Here is a 15,421-nt window from a genome sequence, read left to right as displayed (position 1 = left end):
TAGAATGCTGTATATTATAACACCAATATTGTTTTAAGAATGACTTTGAATAAATATGTTATTTTGGTTATTATAAATGCTTAAGGTAACTCTAAAGGACATATGAAGAAAGTTGCTATCTGCATCAGAAAAAGAAATGATTAAAAAGAAGTATGCACAGAAAAATTTTACACGTATATATCTATTTATGTCTAATGGTAGCCATCTCTAGGATAGAGGGAGTAGGAAAGAAAAAAAGGAAAAAAAAACAAGATAATTTTGTTGTATATTTGAAAGGAATAGCAAGTTGTGCATAGCAGACTTGCAGTTTCATGTGCAGTCATCTTTTTATTGGCACCATGCTATGGAAATGCTTATTTTTTATCACATAAATTAAAAATATTTTTTAAGAAAGGACAGAAGAAACCTCAAAGTTCAAGCTTTTACATTTCCTATCCCAGGTAAAATGAGAGGCTCCAGCAGGTGGAAGCATAGTTCCCTGACCAAGGGAGCAGAGGGAGGAACATTTGGCAGGATCTGGCATAGTGGAGGGCTGTGAATCTCCCAGCACACACAATCTTGACAGATGTTGGTGTGCGTAGCTTGTAATCCATCTCAAATTCCAGCACATTCCAACTTTTTGCTGTTGCTGAAACTTTAATATGTGTTGCCAAAAACAAAACAAAAACTCTTTCTAATGACTAAGTTGAGAAAAATGAGCAAATTTCTGTGCCCAAGATGGGGTGGGGGGAAGAAAGGGGGACCTCTCAAGTTTCAGGAAAATAGCAACAAAAAATATTTGTTAAATACATACAGCAGTACTGTGAAACTCAAATAGAAAGGGATCCCTGTGGGTCACATACTAACCGAGAAAACCACAAATTGACATTATCAAGGTTGTACTGTATTTGTATTTACTTTGCTAAATATTCCCCAATTATGGTGAGCACTCAGGTGTTGTGCTTATGCTTAAAAAAGCTTGCCTCCTGAGGGTACTAGTTTGACATCTTTGATATACACTGTGTAAAGCACTGAAAGAAATACAAAGTTGGGGTGGCTAGGTGGCGCAGTGAATAGAGCATCAGCCCTGAAATCAGTAGGACCTGAGTTCAAATCCGGCCTCAGACACTTAACACAAAACTATCTGTGTGACCTTGGGCAAGTCACTTAACCCCAATTGCCCTGCCTTCCCCACTCCAAAAAAGGTGAAAAAATAAATAAATAAATAAAAGAAGTCTCTTTAAAAAAAAGAAATATAAAGTTTAGGTAATCAATCCCCTGCATCATCTCGAATATTATTATGATAAGACACCAAGACAGATAGTTAGAATACATGATATTACATGGCACAAGGGAAAAAATACTGACTCTGGACTCAGAGGACCTAGATACAAACCTTAACTGATATGTGACCTTGGATAAGTCACAACCATCCTAAGCCTCAGTTTTCTCATCTGTAAAATGTGGGAGTTTGGATGACTTCTGAGGGTCTTTCTAGCTCTAGCTGTACAACCCTCTGATCTTAAGTGCATTAATGAAATCACCAAGTTTGAGGGGAGAAAGTTATTATCAACTAGAGGGAAGAAGGAAGGCTTCTTGGAGAAAGCGATATTCAAATCAGCCCTTAAAGTATGGGCAGGATAAAGGATGACATCATAAACAAACGAGAGAAGCAAGGAAGAAATTAGTCAGAACTATGGCTAGGAGAGGAACCCATGCCCAAAGGATGGCCAAGATCACAGATGATAAAATGGGCAAATTTAATCTGCATCATTAACATTTTCTCCATTACTTTTTAAAGTCTAACCAGGGGTGGGGAACCTGCAGCCTTGAGGCCACATGTGACCCTCTAGGTCCTCAAGTGTGGCCCTTTGACGAATCCAAACTTCAGAGAACAAATCCCCTTAATAAAAGGATTTGTTCTGTAAAACTTAGGCTCAGTCAAAAGGCCTCACCTAAGGACCTAGAGAGCCACATGTGACCTTGAGGCCACAGGTTCCCCACCCTGGAAACAAAACAACAAATTAAACCCTGATTTGTAACATTTGGTGATTTCTGTGCTGTAAATGCTCACAAATGCCCCTGGTCCACCTCCAAGATGCCTGCCCTGTATTTACCATTCAGGCCACAATAATTATACACAGTTTGTAGGGAGGAACTCCTATGGATGATTCCGATAATAAAAACACACCTTCCATCGTTTCTGGTTGGTGTGGGGGACATTCCATACAAGAAATGTTTCTTAAGTGCCTGCTGTCTTCCAGGCACTGTACTAAGTGGTGGGGATACAGAGATTCAAAGAACAAACCCTGCCCTCAAGGAGTTTACAATCTAAGGGGAGACAACACACAAATAAGTATACACAGAGATTGCCATATGCAGGATAAATGGGATATAATTAAAAGAGGGAAAGCACCCAAATTAGGAGGGGTTAGGGAAGGTTTCCTGTAGAAAGTGGGATTTTAGTTAGGACTTAAAAGAAGCCAGGGAGATGAGTTGTAAGAGTGGAGGAGGGAGAGCATTCCAGGCACGTGACAACCCGAGAAAATGCTGAGAACTGAGAGATAGCATTTCTTGTTTGTGGAACAGTCAGGAGTCCAGTGTCACTGGATAAAAGACCATATTCCAGTGAGTCTATAAGAAGACAAAAGCTAGGAGGGGGCTAGGTTGTAAATGGCTTTTAATGCCAAACAGAACATTTTGTATTTGTTCCTGAATGCAATAAGAAACCACTGGAGTTTATTAAGTGGGGGTGGGGGTTTGATATAATCAGACCTGCATTTTAGGAAAATCACTTTAGTGGCTGAATGGAGAATGCATTAGTGTGGGGAAAGATTTGAGGCAGGTGAACCCACCAGCAGCCTATTGCAATAATTCAGGTGTGGGGTGATGAGGGCCCTCACTAGACTTGTGCAATGTCAGAGGGGAGAAGGCCGTATATTTGAGAGTTGTTGCGAAGGTTAAATTGATAGGCTTTGGCAATAGCTTAGATGTATGTGGGGGGAGGGAGATGTTGAGAAATAGTGAGAAATCCAGGCTGACTCCCAGGTTGTGAGCCTGAGGAACTGGGAGGATGGTGTTGCCCTCTATAGTAATAAGGAAGGGGGGGGGAGTTTTGGGGGAGAATATAATGACTTCTTTTCTGAACATATTGAGTTAAAGATATCTACTGGAATCCATTTCAAGATGTCTGAAAGGAAGTTGGAAATGGGAGATTGGAGGTCAACAGAGAAAGGGGCAGGAAAGGTAGATTTGAGAATCATCAACTAAATCCATAGGAGCTGAAGAGATCATCAAGTGAAAGTTTTAGAGGGAGAAGAGAAGAAAGACCAGGATAAAACTGTGAGGGACACTTATGGTTAGAGGGTGTGATTTGGAAGAGGAGCAAATAAGACAGAGGAGTAGTCAGAGAAGTAGGAGGAAAACCAGGTGATATTGGTGTCCCAAAAACCTCAAAAGAAGGGAGTATCAAGGCAGGGAGAGTGATCAATAGTGTCAAAGGTTGTAGAAAGGACAAGAAGAATGACAATTGAGAAAAGGCCATTGAATTTGGCAAATAAGAGATCTATAGTAACTTTGGGAAGAGCAGTTTTGGTGGAATGATAAGGTCAGAATCCAAATTTGGAGGATTAAGAAGAGAAAGAGAGGAGAGAGAGTTGGAGGCACCTACTGTATTGTAGATGTCCTTTTTGAGAAGTTTAGCTACAGAGGGCAGGAAAGATATAGGATGATGGTTAGCATGGATGGAAGGATCAAGGGAGAGCTTTTTCAGGAAAAGGGGACACAACATGTTTTTGGGTAGTAGGAAATGAGCCAGCTGAAGAGAGTGAAATAAGGGGGATGAGAGAAGAGACAATTTGTTGGAGGAGATGGGATGGAAAAGAATCTCTTGAACAAGTAAAGGGGTTAGCCCTGATAAGGAGGCCTCTTCACCATGTGAAACAGGAATGAAGGAGAAGAAAGTAGAAGAAGGAACCTGAGGGATAGGAGAAGAGGCGGAGGGGAGAAAAGGGAGTTCATGGTAAATGTTTTCAATTTTTTCTATAAAATATGAAGCAAAGCTCTCAACTGAGAGAAGGGGTAGGGGAAGCCATGGGAGGTTTGAGATCAGATGAAAATATTTAGAAAAGCCACTGTTGAGAGTAAGAGAGTGAAGTGATAAAGGATGTATGGTAGGATTGCCTCGTAGCAGTGAGTGCTCAGTTGAGGCTATCTAACACATTTGTGGTGAATGCAGTCAGTATAGTTGTGTGATTTCCTCCATCTTCATTCAGCTACACTTGTGTAGGCATGAAGTCAAAGAGTAGTGAGTGATCAGGCTTGGCTGGGTGAAACTGGTGATAGGATAAGGGCTAGGGATTCCAGAGAGGAAGACAATATAGACCTGAATTGGTTCACCAAGAAGTCAAGGCAGGGAGAGGAGGAGAGCAAATAGTGTAGGGGAGATGTCCTGGGAGAGAACTGAAGGCTCAAAGGTTCGTAGGTCATGATAAAGAAAAAGAATGGGTTATGTAATAGAAGGGAGAAGGAGAGGTAAAATGTCAATAGATTCTGGTTGGGTAACATGATTTTGAAATTCCTGAAAATGGAAGTGGTACATTTGTGGGCAAGTTTGAGGGTATGACCCTCTTGATGTGGGATGGCAGAGTAGCTCATGGGAAAAGAGCAGGTTGAGGAACTGAGTGATTTGGATATTTGAGGGAGAATCAATATGTATGTCAAAGTCTCCTAATGTAAGGGCAGGAGTTGGGAAGGAGAGAAAAAATGTAAGCTAGGATTACTCATTGAAGAAGGAAGGGGAGTGATTGGGGGGAAGGGAATTGTATGTAGACAACTGCTACCAGGATTTTGATTGGGTAAAAGATATGAATAGCATGAATCTCAAAGGAAGAGAGGCTACTGAATGAAGGAAAGGAGAGAACCTTTAAATGGTGATGGGGAGCAAAGAATATTCCAATTTCCTCTCTTCAACCAGTGAGCTGCGGGGAATGAGTGCAGATGAAGCCAGCAGTGTAAAGGATGGCCAGTGAGGTTGTGTTGGGGAATGCAGGTGTCAATAAGTATTAGCAGAACGAAGGATTAGAAGAGGAATAGATTTAAGATGAAGGGAAATTTGTTGTTTATGGAGTAGGCATACCAGAGGGCATCATGGAAGGACTGGGTGGAGCTAGGATGAAACTCTAGACTGGGAGGGTTGAAAAGGATGGAAATGAGGAACTGGTAGTAAGGGTTGTGGAGTGGGGTTTGGATGATGATTTATAGGTGTTCAGAGTCACTGGGATGTGAAGAATATTGAGTGGAGGATGGCATTTTTCTGCCCTCACAGGATGGGCATATAAAGAGATGAGAGGCCTGTAGTCAAAGAAATGGTTGCTCTCCTTTGCTTTGAAGATTCTCTACATGCCAGTTGAGAGATTGGGCTGGTAGCAGGAGGTGGAAAATGCCTTGGGCTGGTACAGATAGAAGTAGTTGCTTTGTGGCTGAGGGAAAATGGCTAGCCTGGCCTCAAGTTGTATTTTTTTTTTTAGAGAACACACTACACTCAACAGGAGATGAAAGGCTCTGGGTATGAGTACACCCACAGTCTGAGGCCTTCTCACCTGAGGAGGTTGTCTATGAGACTGCATCAGGAAGTGGTACCCTGGGCAGATGTAAGATGCTAGACCTGGACCTTGGAGCCTTTTCTCTGGGAATAGGTCATGCTGAAACAGAAGGCTCAGCAACTAGTGTGACCATGGTCTTAGGGTCCAGTATGGAAACTCCCTTCAGTGACACAGATGGGCAAATAACTTAAATGATAATTCTTTATAAGAGAGTATAATTCCTCATAGAGAATTTTGCCTATGGTAGCAGAGCTAGTATGTGTCCAAGTGTCTTAAAATCATATTCCCCCCCTCCACTCGTTAGTACAGTAAGTCTATAATTAGCCAGCATAAAGTAATAATAAGAGTATGATGGCAAAGAGGAACCTAGAAAACACTCGTGTGATTTATACCTCGTTCACAAGGGCACAACAGTTATTTGCAAACTGTATCATAAATTAACTAAAAATTACATCATGTGACTATGAAATAAATCAGGGGAAGCCAGCTAGGTCTTGCTGTCATGGCCTTCCGGTCCTGCTATCCTTCTAACTGCCGTGGTCTGTAAGCCTGAGACATGCTCCAGATCCACAGAACACCAAATGTTGTGGATAATTTTCTGATGATGCTGATGTTAATGAACTAACCCCAGGATGTCATGAATAAAAGTTAGTCCATCCACCACCAAAACCCTAGAAAAACGAGACCCCAAACTCCTGCCCCCTAAGCAATCTTCCATATTTTCAGGGTACTTCTGTCAAATGTTCCCAACTCTGATCTACAGTTACATGACTCTCCCCCTCCCCCTCCTCTTCTCCATTGCTATCTGCCCTCCCCACCATCCCAGCCCCATCCCCATGCCATCTGCTTCTGTACCCCACCCCCACTCTTTTTATGCCTTATTAAAGCGTGACTGAAACATATGACTTGAAGTCCTCACCATGGAAATCCCCCATGAGTACACATGCCAAAGGCAGATAGTAATACTTGGGCAATTTTGCAGCCTGTGTTATACAAGAAAGGAATCCTGCATAATTACAAAGAATAGCTATGACTCCAAAGATGAGATATGAGAAGACATTCCCCAATTTTTTGCAGAGATGGAAGGTTCACATGTGTAGAACAGTACATATTTTCAGACTTTTCAATGTATTGATTTTTTTCCTAAAAATAATTTTTATGATACAGAAAATCTCTTTGGGAGGTAGGAGGTAGTGTTATACTGAGAAAGATTTAGACAATGTAAAAACAAAAGATAATAAAACATTTTTTTTTTAAAATAAAAACTCTAGGGGCGGCCAGGTAGCACAGTGAGTAAGAGCACCAGCTCCAGTGTCGGGATGACCTGGGGATCGAATCCGGGCTCAGATACTCAGCACCACACCCAGAAATAACTGGCCATATAACCTTGAGCAAGTTACTTAACCCTGATTGCTTAAAAAATAAAAACTCTATAAATATTACCTGTTATTATTTTTTCATTATTAAGCAGAATAAGTAGTTTAAGCACCTTAACTCTAGAAGCAGAAGTAGTATTCTATAACCAGTTTCCAGAAGCAAACCTTAAAGTATTCTATAAATGTTAGTTATTATGATTATGAATACCGAAAACTTGGATCAAAAACTCAACTAAATATTTCCTGCTTCTTTAATGTTAGACACATAGATGCCCCCACTTTTGATTGTATTTTCCAGTTTGTTTTGTCGAAACCAACAGTTCCAACCAGACAAATATGATTTCAGTTTATAATTCTGTTCACTTTTTATTTAGTTTTGCCTCATAAGCACTGATTAGGACATTCCATAGACAAGATCCCTGCTCTCCCCACAAAGGGAATTGAATTTTTCCCTTTAAAATGTAAGGGCTACAGGATGATATGTTATCCTGACATAAAGCCATAGCAGCAAAGAACAAAATAATATAACAAACTACAGTTACCTCTTCTAAAGCCAATCAGTCAGGAGCCTGCAACCATCATTAGTGCTGTTTTATTTGAATATAGCTTTGAGATGCCAACCAGCAACTAAAATCCTGCTTTATTTTTAGAATCTATTGTTGGCTAGTAATCAATTCAATTCCATCCACATTTTTAAGCACCCATGTTCCAGGAATTATCCAAAATAAATTTCCAAACTGTGCTTTTTTTTTTTTTTTTAGTAAGGAAGTTGTAACTCTGCTTTTCTAAAAACAAAATAAAACAACCCTAAAGCCAAACCAAACCAAGGCCAAAATTTTTGTCTTTTAAAAAAAACTGTCTTTATTTTGTCTACAAGATTTGTTTTCTTTGAGGAAACATTAAGTTATTTTCACAGAGGTCAGGAAATCTGTTTCTGGCATCATGATATCTGTTTAAAACACAGGAAAATACTTAAATTGTTTATGCAGCCATCTAGTCAGAGCTTTGGCTGGGTCATAACCATAATAAGGCATAACCTCATTTGGAGAGATTTAGAAGTCTCTCCCTCCATCACTCAGCTTCTTTTTTTAAATTTTATTTATTTATTTTTTAAGCAATTGGGGTTAAGTAACTTGCTCAAGGTTACACGGCCAGTTATTTCTGGGTGTGGTGCTGAGTATCTGAGCCCAGATTTGATCCCCAGGTCATCCTGACACTGGAGCTGGTGCTCTTACTCTCTGTGCTACCTGGCTGCCCCATCACTCAGCTTCTTAGACTTTTGTATGTCCCTTACTTATTGGGTGGGGGGCATGAAAGCAAAATTTGATCATATGGCTAATAATTTTGGAATTTCAGAACCTTATATTTCACACTCTTCCCTCTAAGCACATGGCTTAGATGGTTTAAATGTATCCTACTCCCCAAAAGATCAATAACTAGCTTCTGAAGCAAATGCAGTGTGGGGGAAGGGATGGGCAAATAACAGTCTGATAGGTAAGTATAGTCACAAAGCAAGGGAGGGCAGCCCCAGAAATATTGTCTTTCATTCCTCTGGGGGTTTGGGACTTAAGAGAGGGTCACAGCTATGATATCCTGGAGAAGATGGCCAAGTTGTTTTGCTCAACACCAGAAAATCAAGAAACAGGGCATGGGAACATTGTTAGTTGAATGGAGGAAGCTCCCACCTCATGTTGGCACCATGGTCCAAGGCTCCATTTGCTTCATGTTAGTTCTTTTCCCTACCAAATATTCTCTGCTCCCTGGCCCCCAGATTTCCTAAGTGAGGCTGCTTGGAGTCAAGGATAGAACACTGGACTTCAAGTCAGCAGGATAGGTTTGAATCCTTCCTCAAATACTGCCTAGCTCACTGACTTGGGGTAAATTACTTAATCTTCTTGGACCTCAGTTCCTTCATCTGTGGAATAAGGGGATTAAATACTATTGTCACTAAGGTCCTCTAGAACTATGAGCCTGTGATAATCACAGGAGCTCCTGGAAGCCTAGTGTCTTCTAAATCGGCTTATTCCAACAGTTTCTCCTCTAGGAAGTAGGTAATACTTCTACTTTTTCTGACTCAGCTCATTTAGGACACACTCTTGGTCTGTATTAATTTTATTGCTTTTCCTTTTTTTGATTTTCCCTAGGTTGTTCCAGTTACAGGTCTTAAGAAGGCAGGGCGGATTGGCTAAGATGACAAAACAGGAAAATAACTGCTGGAGAGGATGTGGGCAAATTGGAATATATTGCTGGTGGAGTTGTGAACTGATCCAGCCTTTCTGGAGAGCAATCTGGAATTATGCCCAAAAGGCTATAAATACTTTCATACCCTTTGATCCAGCAATACCACTCCTAGGGTTATATCCCGAAGAGATCATAGAAGTGGGAGAAAGACCCATATGTACAAAAATGTTTATAGCAGCTCTTTTTGTGGTGGCAAAGAATTGGAAATTAAGGGGGTGCCCATCAATTAAAAGACTCATGATGGAGATAAATATGTGCATCCAGAGAAAGAACTAGAAAGAACTGAGTTTATATCCAGGTGGAAGCAAAATACCTGAACTTTTTCCTTCTCTTATTTGGTTTTATGTCCTCTTTACCACTTTTCATTCCATCTGATACAATCTGTCTTTATAACCTGACTAATGTATAATGTGAAAGTATTTACAGATCCTATACTTGACTATATGCCGCCATGGGGGGAGAGGGGAGGAAGGGGGACAAAATGTGAAACTCAAAGAATTGTGGAATTCAATCCTGTAAACTAAAAGGAGACAAACAAATTAATTTAAATAAACAAATAAATAAACAAAACAAACAAACAAATAAATAAATAAATAAATAAGAAGGCAGGGAGGGCCCTTGACTGTTCCTATTACTCTACAATTTTGAGACAAAGTTTTAAACAGTACTTTGGGAGATGGGGAGATACTGATGCATCACTATTTGTTGCATCTCTATGACACAAGTTGGCAGTTCAGTGGAATAGTGGACATAGTATTGGATTTTTGAGTCATGAAGAACTGAGTTCAGATCCTGCCTCAGACCCTCACTAGTCTCACTTAGCTCCTCTTTCCCTCAGTTTCTTCATCTATATAATGGGGGTGATAATAGCATTTAGCTCAAAGGCAAAATTCTTTGTGAGAATCAAATGTTATATAGTAGTAAAGTGCTTTGCAAACCTTAAAGCTCTATACAAATGGTAGTTATAATTTAGTATTAGGTGGGGAAAAAAGAGGTTACATTTATTCTAGATGCAGAGCTGATGCTCTGAAATTGGCTGCTGGATGCAAGACTTCTTGGAGGCTCTCCACAAGGCATGGCAGAAAAGGGATGTGGATGGGGACCATTAAGAATTGTCTCTGATATATGGAGAATGCTTTCAGATGGGCCTGCCCCCTTTTGCAACTCAATAATTATGGTGTTCTAGTATCTTTGTAGAAAATCACTCTTTCAGGGCAGCTAGGTGGCACAGTGAATAGAGCACCGGCCCTGAAGTCAGGAGGACCTGAGTTCAAATCTGGCCTCAGACACTTAACACTTACTTGCTGTGTGACTTTGGGCAAGTCACTTAACCCAAATTGCCCTCCAAAAAAAAATCCAACAAAAGAAATCACTCTTTCCCTATTCATATTGGGATAAAAAGAAGCCTCCATCCATCCATTTTTAACTTGCTAAATTTCAGGAAAACAGGTGGCTTTTGCTTGCTAATCTGTCTTTGCTGAAAAGCCCAGAAATTTGGTTTCCCCATTTTTTAAGTTTTAGCCAAATGTTTTTTCCAACTTTCTGAATATCCACCAGTAAAGTCTTATTCTTCATGTGGAAGTAAATGATCAGTTTATCACACAAGGAAAACAACACTCAGATTGTTTATGCAGACATTTTAGTCAGAGCTTTAGTTGGGTTATAACCATAATAAGGTACTCTCCTTTAGAGACATGTAGGCTCCCAGCTAAGAGTCTCCTCCCCTGCCTTTTCCCTCCCCCTACTTACATTTTTGTATATTCCTCATTAGTTTCTGGAGTCCTGTGAATACAAAATTCCCACATTTGGCCATGAATCTTTTTTCACCGTTACGCCTTTAAAAGGCACAAAGCACTATCTGATGGAATTAGGGAACAGCTTGCTATTGGCTATCTGAAGATTCTTCATATCCAAATGATGCTCTCTCTCTCAATCTGTCTCTCTCTCTGTCTCTCTCTGTCTCTCTGTCTCTCTCTCTCTCTCTCTCTCTCTCTCTCTATATATATATATATATATATACATACATACATACACACACACGTGTGTGTATATACCTATATGTATATGTGTATATATGTATACATATATGGAATTTCCCGCAGTAACATGTTAAAACAATTTTTAACATTTTAAAAGTTTTGCCTTCCAAATTCTATCCCTCCCTCACTCAAATGGCTTTTAAAAAGCTTGCTAGCTCTGGAATCTGTTCAGGGAGAAAAGCTCTGAGGCATAGGATGTCTGGCCTCAGAGAAGGGAGCTACCGATGGAAGAAGAATTCAACTTGAAAGGGGATCATTCTTTGTCTTTTCTCACATGTTCAACTAAAGGGTGGTGTGTGTGTGTGTGTGTGTGTGTGTGTATGTGAGTGAGTGATGGGGAGGGAAAGGATTTTTCTCCTTGCCACCAGCCCCATCAGCCAAGGCACTTTGCAGAGGAGTTGTTCACCCAGTAGGAGACCCTACAACCCAGGAGGGATCAGAAAAGAATCAAGGGATTCCTAGATGTTGTAATGGGAATGGGAATTTGAAGATTTCCTCTGCCCCTTAATAAACCTAAGGGAATTTGAAGGCCTTCCCTGCTTTGAAGATATTCCCTGTCCCCCTAATAGGCTGAATGTAATCACATGGAAACTGTGCTGGGAGGATATTGCTGAAGGGTGGAGCAGAGTCCATAGGAAACTGGGAGTCAGAGCAATTGGAGACAGAGGGAGGAAAGGATGCACCGGAGGGAGTGAATTAGGCTTTTGAGTAAATATTGGTTTGTGGGAAGGCTAAAGGATGGTGTGGCTCTCTGTGGTGTTATGACTTCTTATCTTCTTTGCTGCTATGATGGATTTGGCTTTCTGGTTTTGTGATTAGATTTTCTGGTGTCTGAATAAACGTTTTGCTTCTGTCTTCTATATGGAGAGTCTGTTGTATTTTGTAATTGAGCACTATGCCGGCATATTTGCAGTCACCATCAGCACTGTGAATATTGAATTGGTGCTACTCTCTCTGGTCCCATCTCACTTTATATTTATGACCTTATGATCTATTCAAGCTCTTATTAGATTGGAAAGGCTTCAGTTATAGGACACCTGAAAGATTCCAAGCCTGTTGCCTCAGGACCAGCTTAAGTTAAAAGGAGACAGCTCTGAAGAATGAGACTCCTGGCCTCAGCTTGGAGAAGAGGTAAGACAACAAGTTCTCCAAAAATGGTATAAACATAAGTTACTTTAACCACAGGTCTTTCTTTCATGGGTGCCTCTCTAATTATGTGCTCTATGTATGTAAGCATTCTTCCCATGGATGTGTAATGGGAATACAAATTTGGAAGATCTTCCCTGCCCCTAGGCTAAAGTGCACCTGAAGCCTGGGGTGGGAGGCTTGTTTTTCAGTAGATACTTTTTGATTGGCCAGTGGGTCAATAAGGTTGTTACATTCTCTGAGCCAGGAGAAGGCTATATAAGCCCTGAAGTGAGGCTTTGTTTTGGGGCTCACTTTGAGGAGTGTTCTATGATTTGATGAAACTCTGGGCTAGCCGTTGTCTAGAGCCTCCCGGCTTTGAAACCCAGATGTTGTTTGGTATGGATGTAATGGTTGCACAGTTTGGAAAGCTGTGTACTTGATCTGTTTCTGTCTTGATAATACTGTCTGTATATTCTGAAGTTCGGGGTGCTGACCTTTTTCCCCTGAACGAGGTAAACGATACATATCTGACTGATTAAAGTAAGCTTGTTAACCCCTTTTGAGTTGCTTTCCTTTATCAAAGCAGATCCAAGAACCTGTATGGGCAGCCACCCTGAGGACACTTGGGGTGCTTGCTGCCACAGGATGGAACATGTGTAGCATGCTTTTGGATTATGTAAGAGTATTCCCAGGGTTTATGTGTGAGATTATTTTTTTTGCTGTTTTTATTATGCTATCTTAGTCATAACCTTTGCTCTGAGCTCAATGTATTATTAGACTATTAAAGATAAATATAAGATTTGGGAGTTGGGAGAGGATTAATCATGATTCACAGTTGGGTTGTATGAGGGTTTTTTTTTTGTTTAGTTTTTGGTGGGACTTTGTTTCTTTGTTTTTGGTGAGATGCTATATTATTATAGTACAGTGGAGTTGTTCACCCAGTAGGAGACCCTACAACCCAGGAGGGATCAGAAAAGAATCGAGGGATTCCTAGATGTTGTAATAGGAATGGGAATTTGAAAATCCCAGAACCACAGGACCCAGATTCAAATTCCACTTTTCTGGGCCTAAGCTTCCTTAATAGTTAAAGGAGAGAGTTGGACTAGGTGATCTCACTTTAGATTTAGGATCCCATGGTCTATTCTTAACACTTTGGAAAGGTTTCAGTTATATGCCCAGTGAAAGACTCCATGCCTATTGTCTCAGATTCAGCTTAATCAAATTCAGTGAGATTCACTATTAGATAGTCTCAAAGACTATCTATGAAGTATTAAAATACCAGATCTTGAGCATGAAAGGATCTAAGTGGTCATCTAGTTCAACCCTCTCATTTTACAGATAAGGAAACTGAGGCCCAAAGAAGTTAAGTGACTTGTCCAAGCTCAAGCACCAGATGTAAGATTGGAACCCAGAACCTATGTCTTTTGTGTAAGTCAAAGGGGTTATGTTAATGGTGGAACCTCACACATTGTTGAAGTTGTGAATCATTAGAGTGTGTGTACAAACACATACACACACAGACACACAGACACAATCCCAACAAATAAATAGGTTGTTTGGTTTAATCTAGGTCTCTGAAAGCTCTTTAAGAGTTTATGAGAATTATCTGAGAAATATGTAGCTGCATAAGGAACCCTCTCCAGATGGTGTGTCCTAATGAACATACTGTGTGTCAAAATTCTTTTCTGGGCCTTATATACATTATCCAGCTTCTCCACATTTCTTAAATGAAACCATCAAGTTTTGTCATTTTGGGGGGTTAATAAGAAAAAATGTAAGTGTATAAGGAAAAAGTCTATAGGTCACTTTGGAAAAAGAAACAACATGCCAGACATCCCAGTTCCCTCCCTCACATTCCTTAGCTGTAAAGTAGACAAAAAACAGCTCTTCCTTTAACCAGTGAACTGCTGAAACCAACGCAGAGAAGGATTTCTTGTTTTTGCAGAAGGGTTCACCAGAAAATCTCAGTACTATTGTGATTAATGATAAAAATAATAATAATAGCTAGCATTTATGGAATGCCTTAAGGTTTACAAAGCACTTTATACACACTATTTCATTTGATCCTCACAGCAAATTTGGGAGGAAGGCACTATTTTTATAAATGAGGCAACTGAGAGAGATTAATTCACTTGCCCAGGATCAAACAGCTAATGCTCTATTCACAATGCTACCTGTTTTGTTACTGTTAATAAAAATAGAGGAAATGAAGACAACTTTTCTAAATTTCTGAAAATGAATTCGCCGCCTGCCCCTCCCCGGTCCCCCCCCCCCGCACCTCCCCTCTTGTAGCTGCACTCAGGTCCCAGAGCATGTATTTCAACTAACTTCTTGACATTAAAACTGAATCTTTGTGGAGTAAGTTTATGGAAATGCTCCAAATGCACCAAATTTTATTTGGTATTTGTTAAATTCAGAGAAAAAAAGTACTTTTTTCAAAAGAAGAATACATGGGGGCAGGAGATTACATATTATTATTATTATTTTTAAGCAATTGGGGTTAAGTAACTTGCTCAAAGTTACACTGCCAGTTTTTTCTGGGTGTGGTGCTGAGTGTCTGAGCCCGGGATTCGATCTCCAGGTCTTCTCAACACTGCAGCCGGTGCTCTTACTTGTTGTGCTACCTGGCCGCCCCAATTACATATTATTTTTTGAACAACTGGTAGTCCAGTCTGATTGGAACATAAAATGTGAAAGAGGTAAGGCTTGGGACTTGACCAGGTATTAGATACTCTTGGGGAAGAAAACTCCCTCTATGGTACATTCCTAATCCAGGTTTTCTATCACCTGTCACCTGGGTTGCAACAGCATTCTAATTGACCTTCCTGCCTCAATCTCACTGCATGACAAATCAGTCTCCACACAGGTGCCAAAGGGATATTCCTAAAGCACAGATTTCTCTGAACATGTTACTTCCTTGCTCAATCAACTCCAGTGGTAAACTATTACTTACAGAATCAAGTGGAAATTTCTCTTTTTGGAATTAAAAGCTCTTCACAAGCATAATGAACATAATGAAGGTTTGTAGTTTCATAAGCAATCCATTTTATCTTTT

The 15,421-nt window shown here is 40.2% G+C and overlaps 1 protein-coding gene across 14 annotated transcripts in view; it reads right to left on the bottom strand.

The window, feature by feature from the left end:
- The window catches only part of LOC138147392 (OX-2 membrane glycoprotein-like), a 175,999-nt gene that overhangs the window by 124,204 nt on the left and 36,374 nt on the right, over positions 1-15,421 (bottom strand). The gene's annotated exons all lie outside the window — the stretch shown is intronic.

Source organism: Petaurus breviceps, unplaced genomic scaffold (genome assembly GCF_028583685.1).
Source record: "Petaurus breviceps papuanus isolate PSGF00001 unplaced genomic scaffold, PetGlider_PUasm1.0 90792, whole genome shotgun sequence".
Classification (NCBI taxonomy): Eukaryota; Metazoa; Chordata; class Mammalia; order Diprotodontia; family Petauridae; genus Petaurus; species Petaurus breviceps.
The sequence above is the reverse complement of the archived record's forward strand: the minus strand, read 5'-3'. Positions and strand labels throughout refer to the sequence as shown.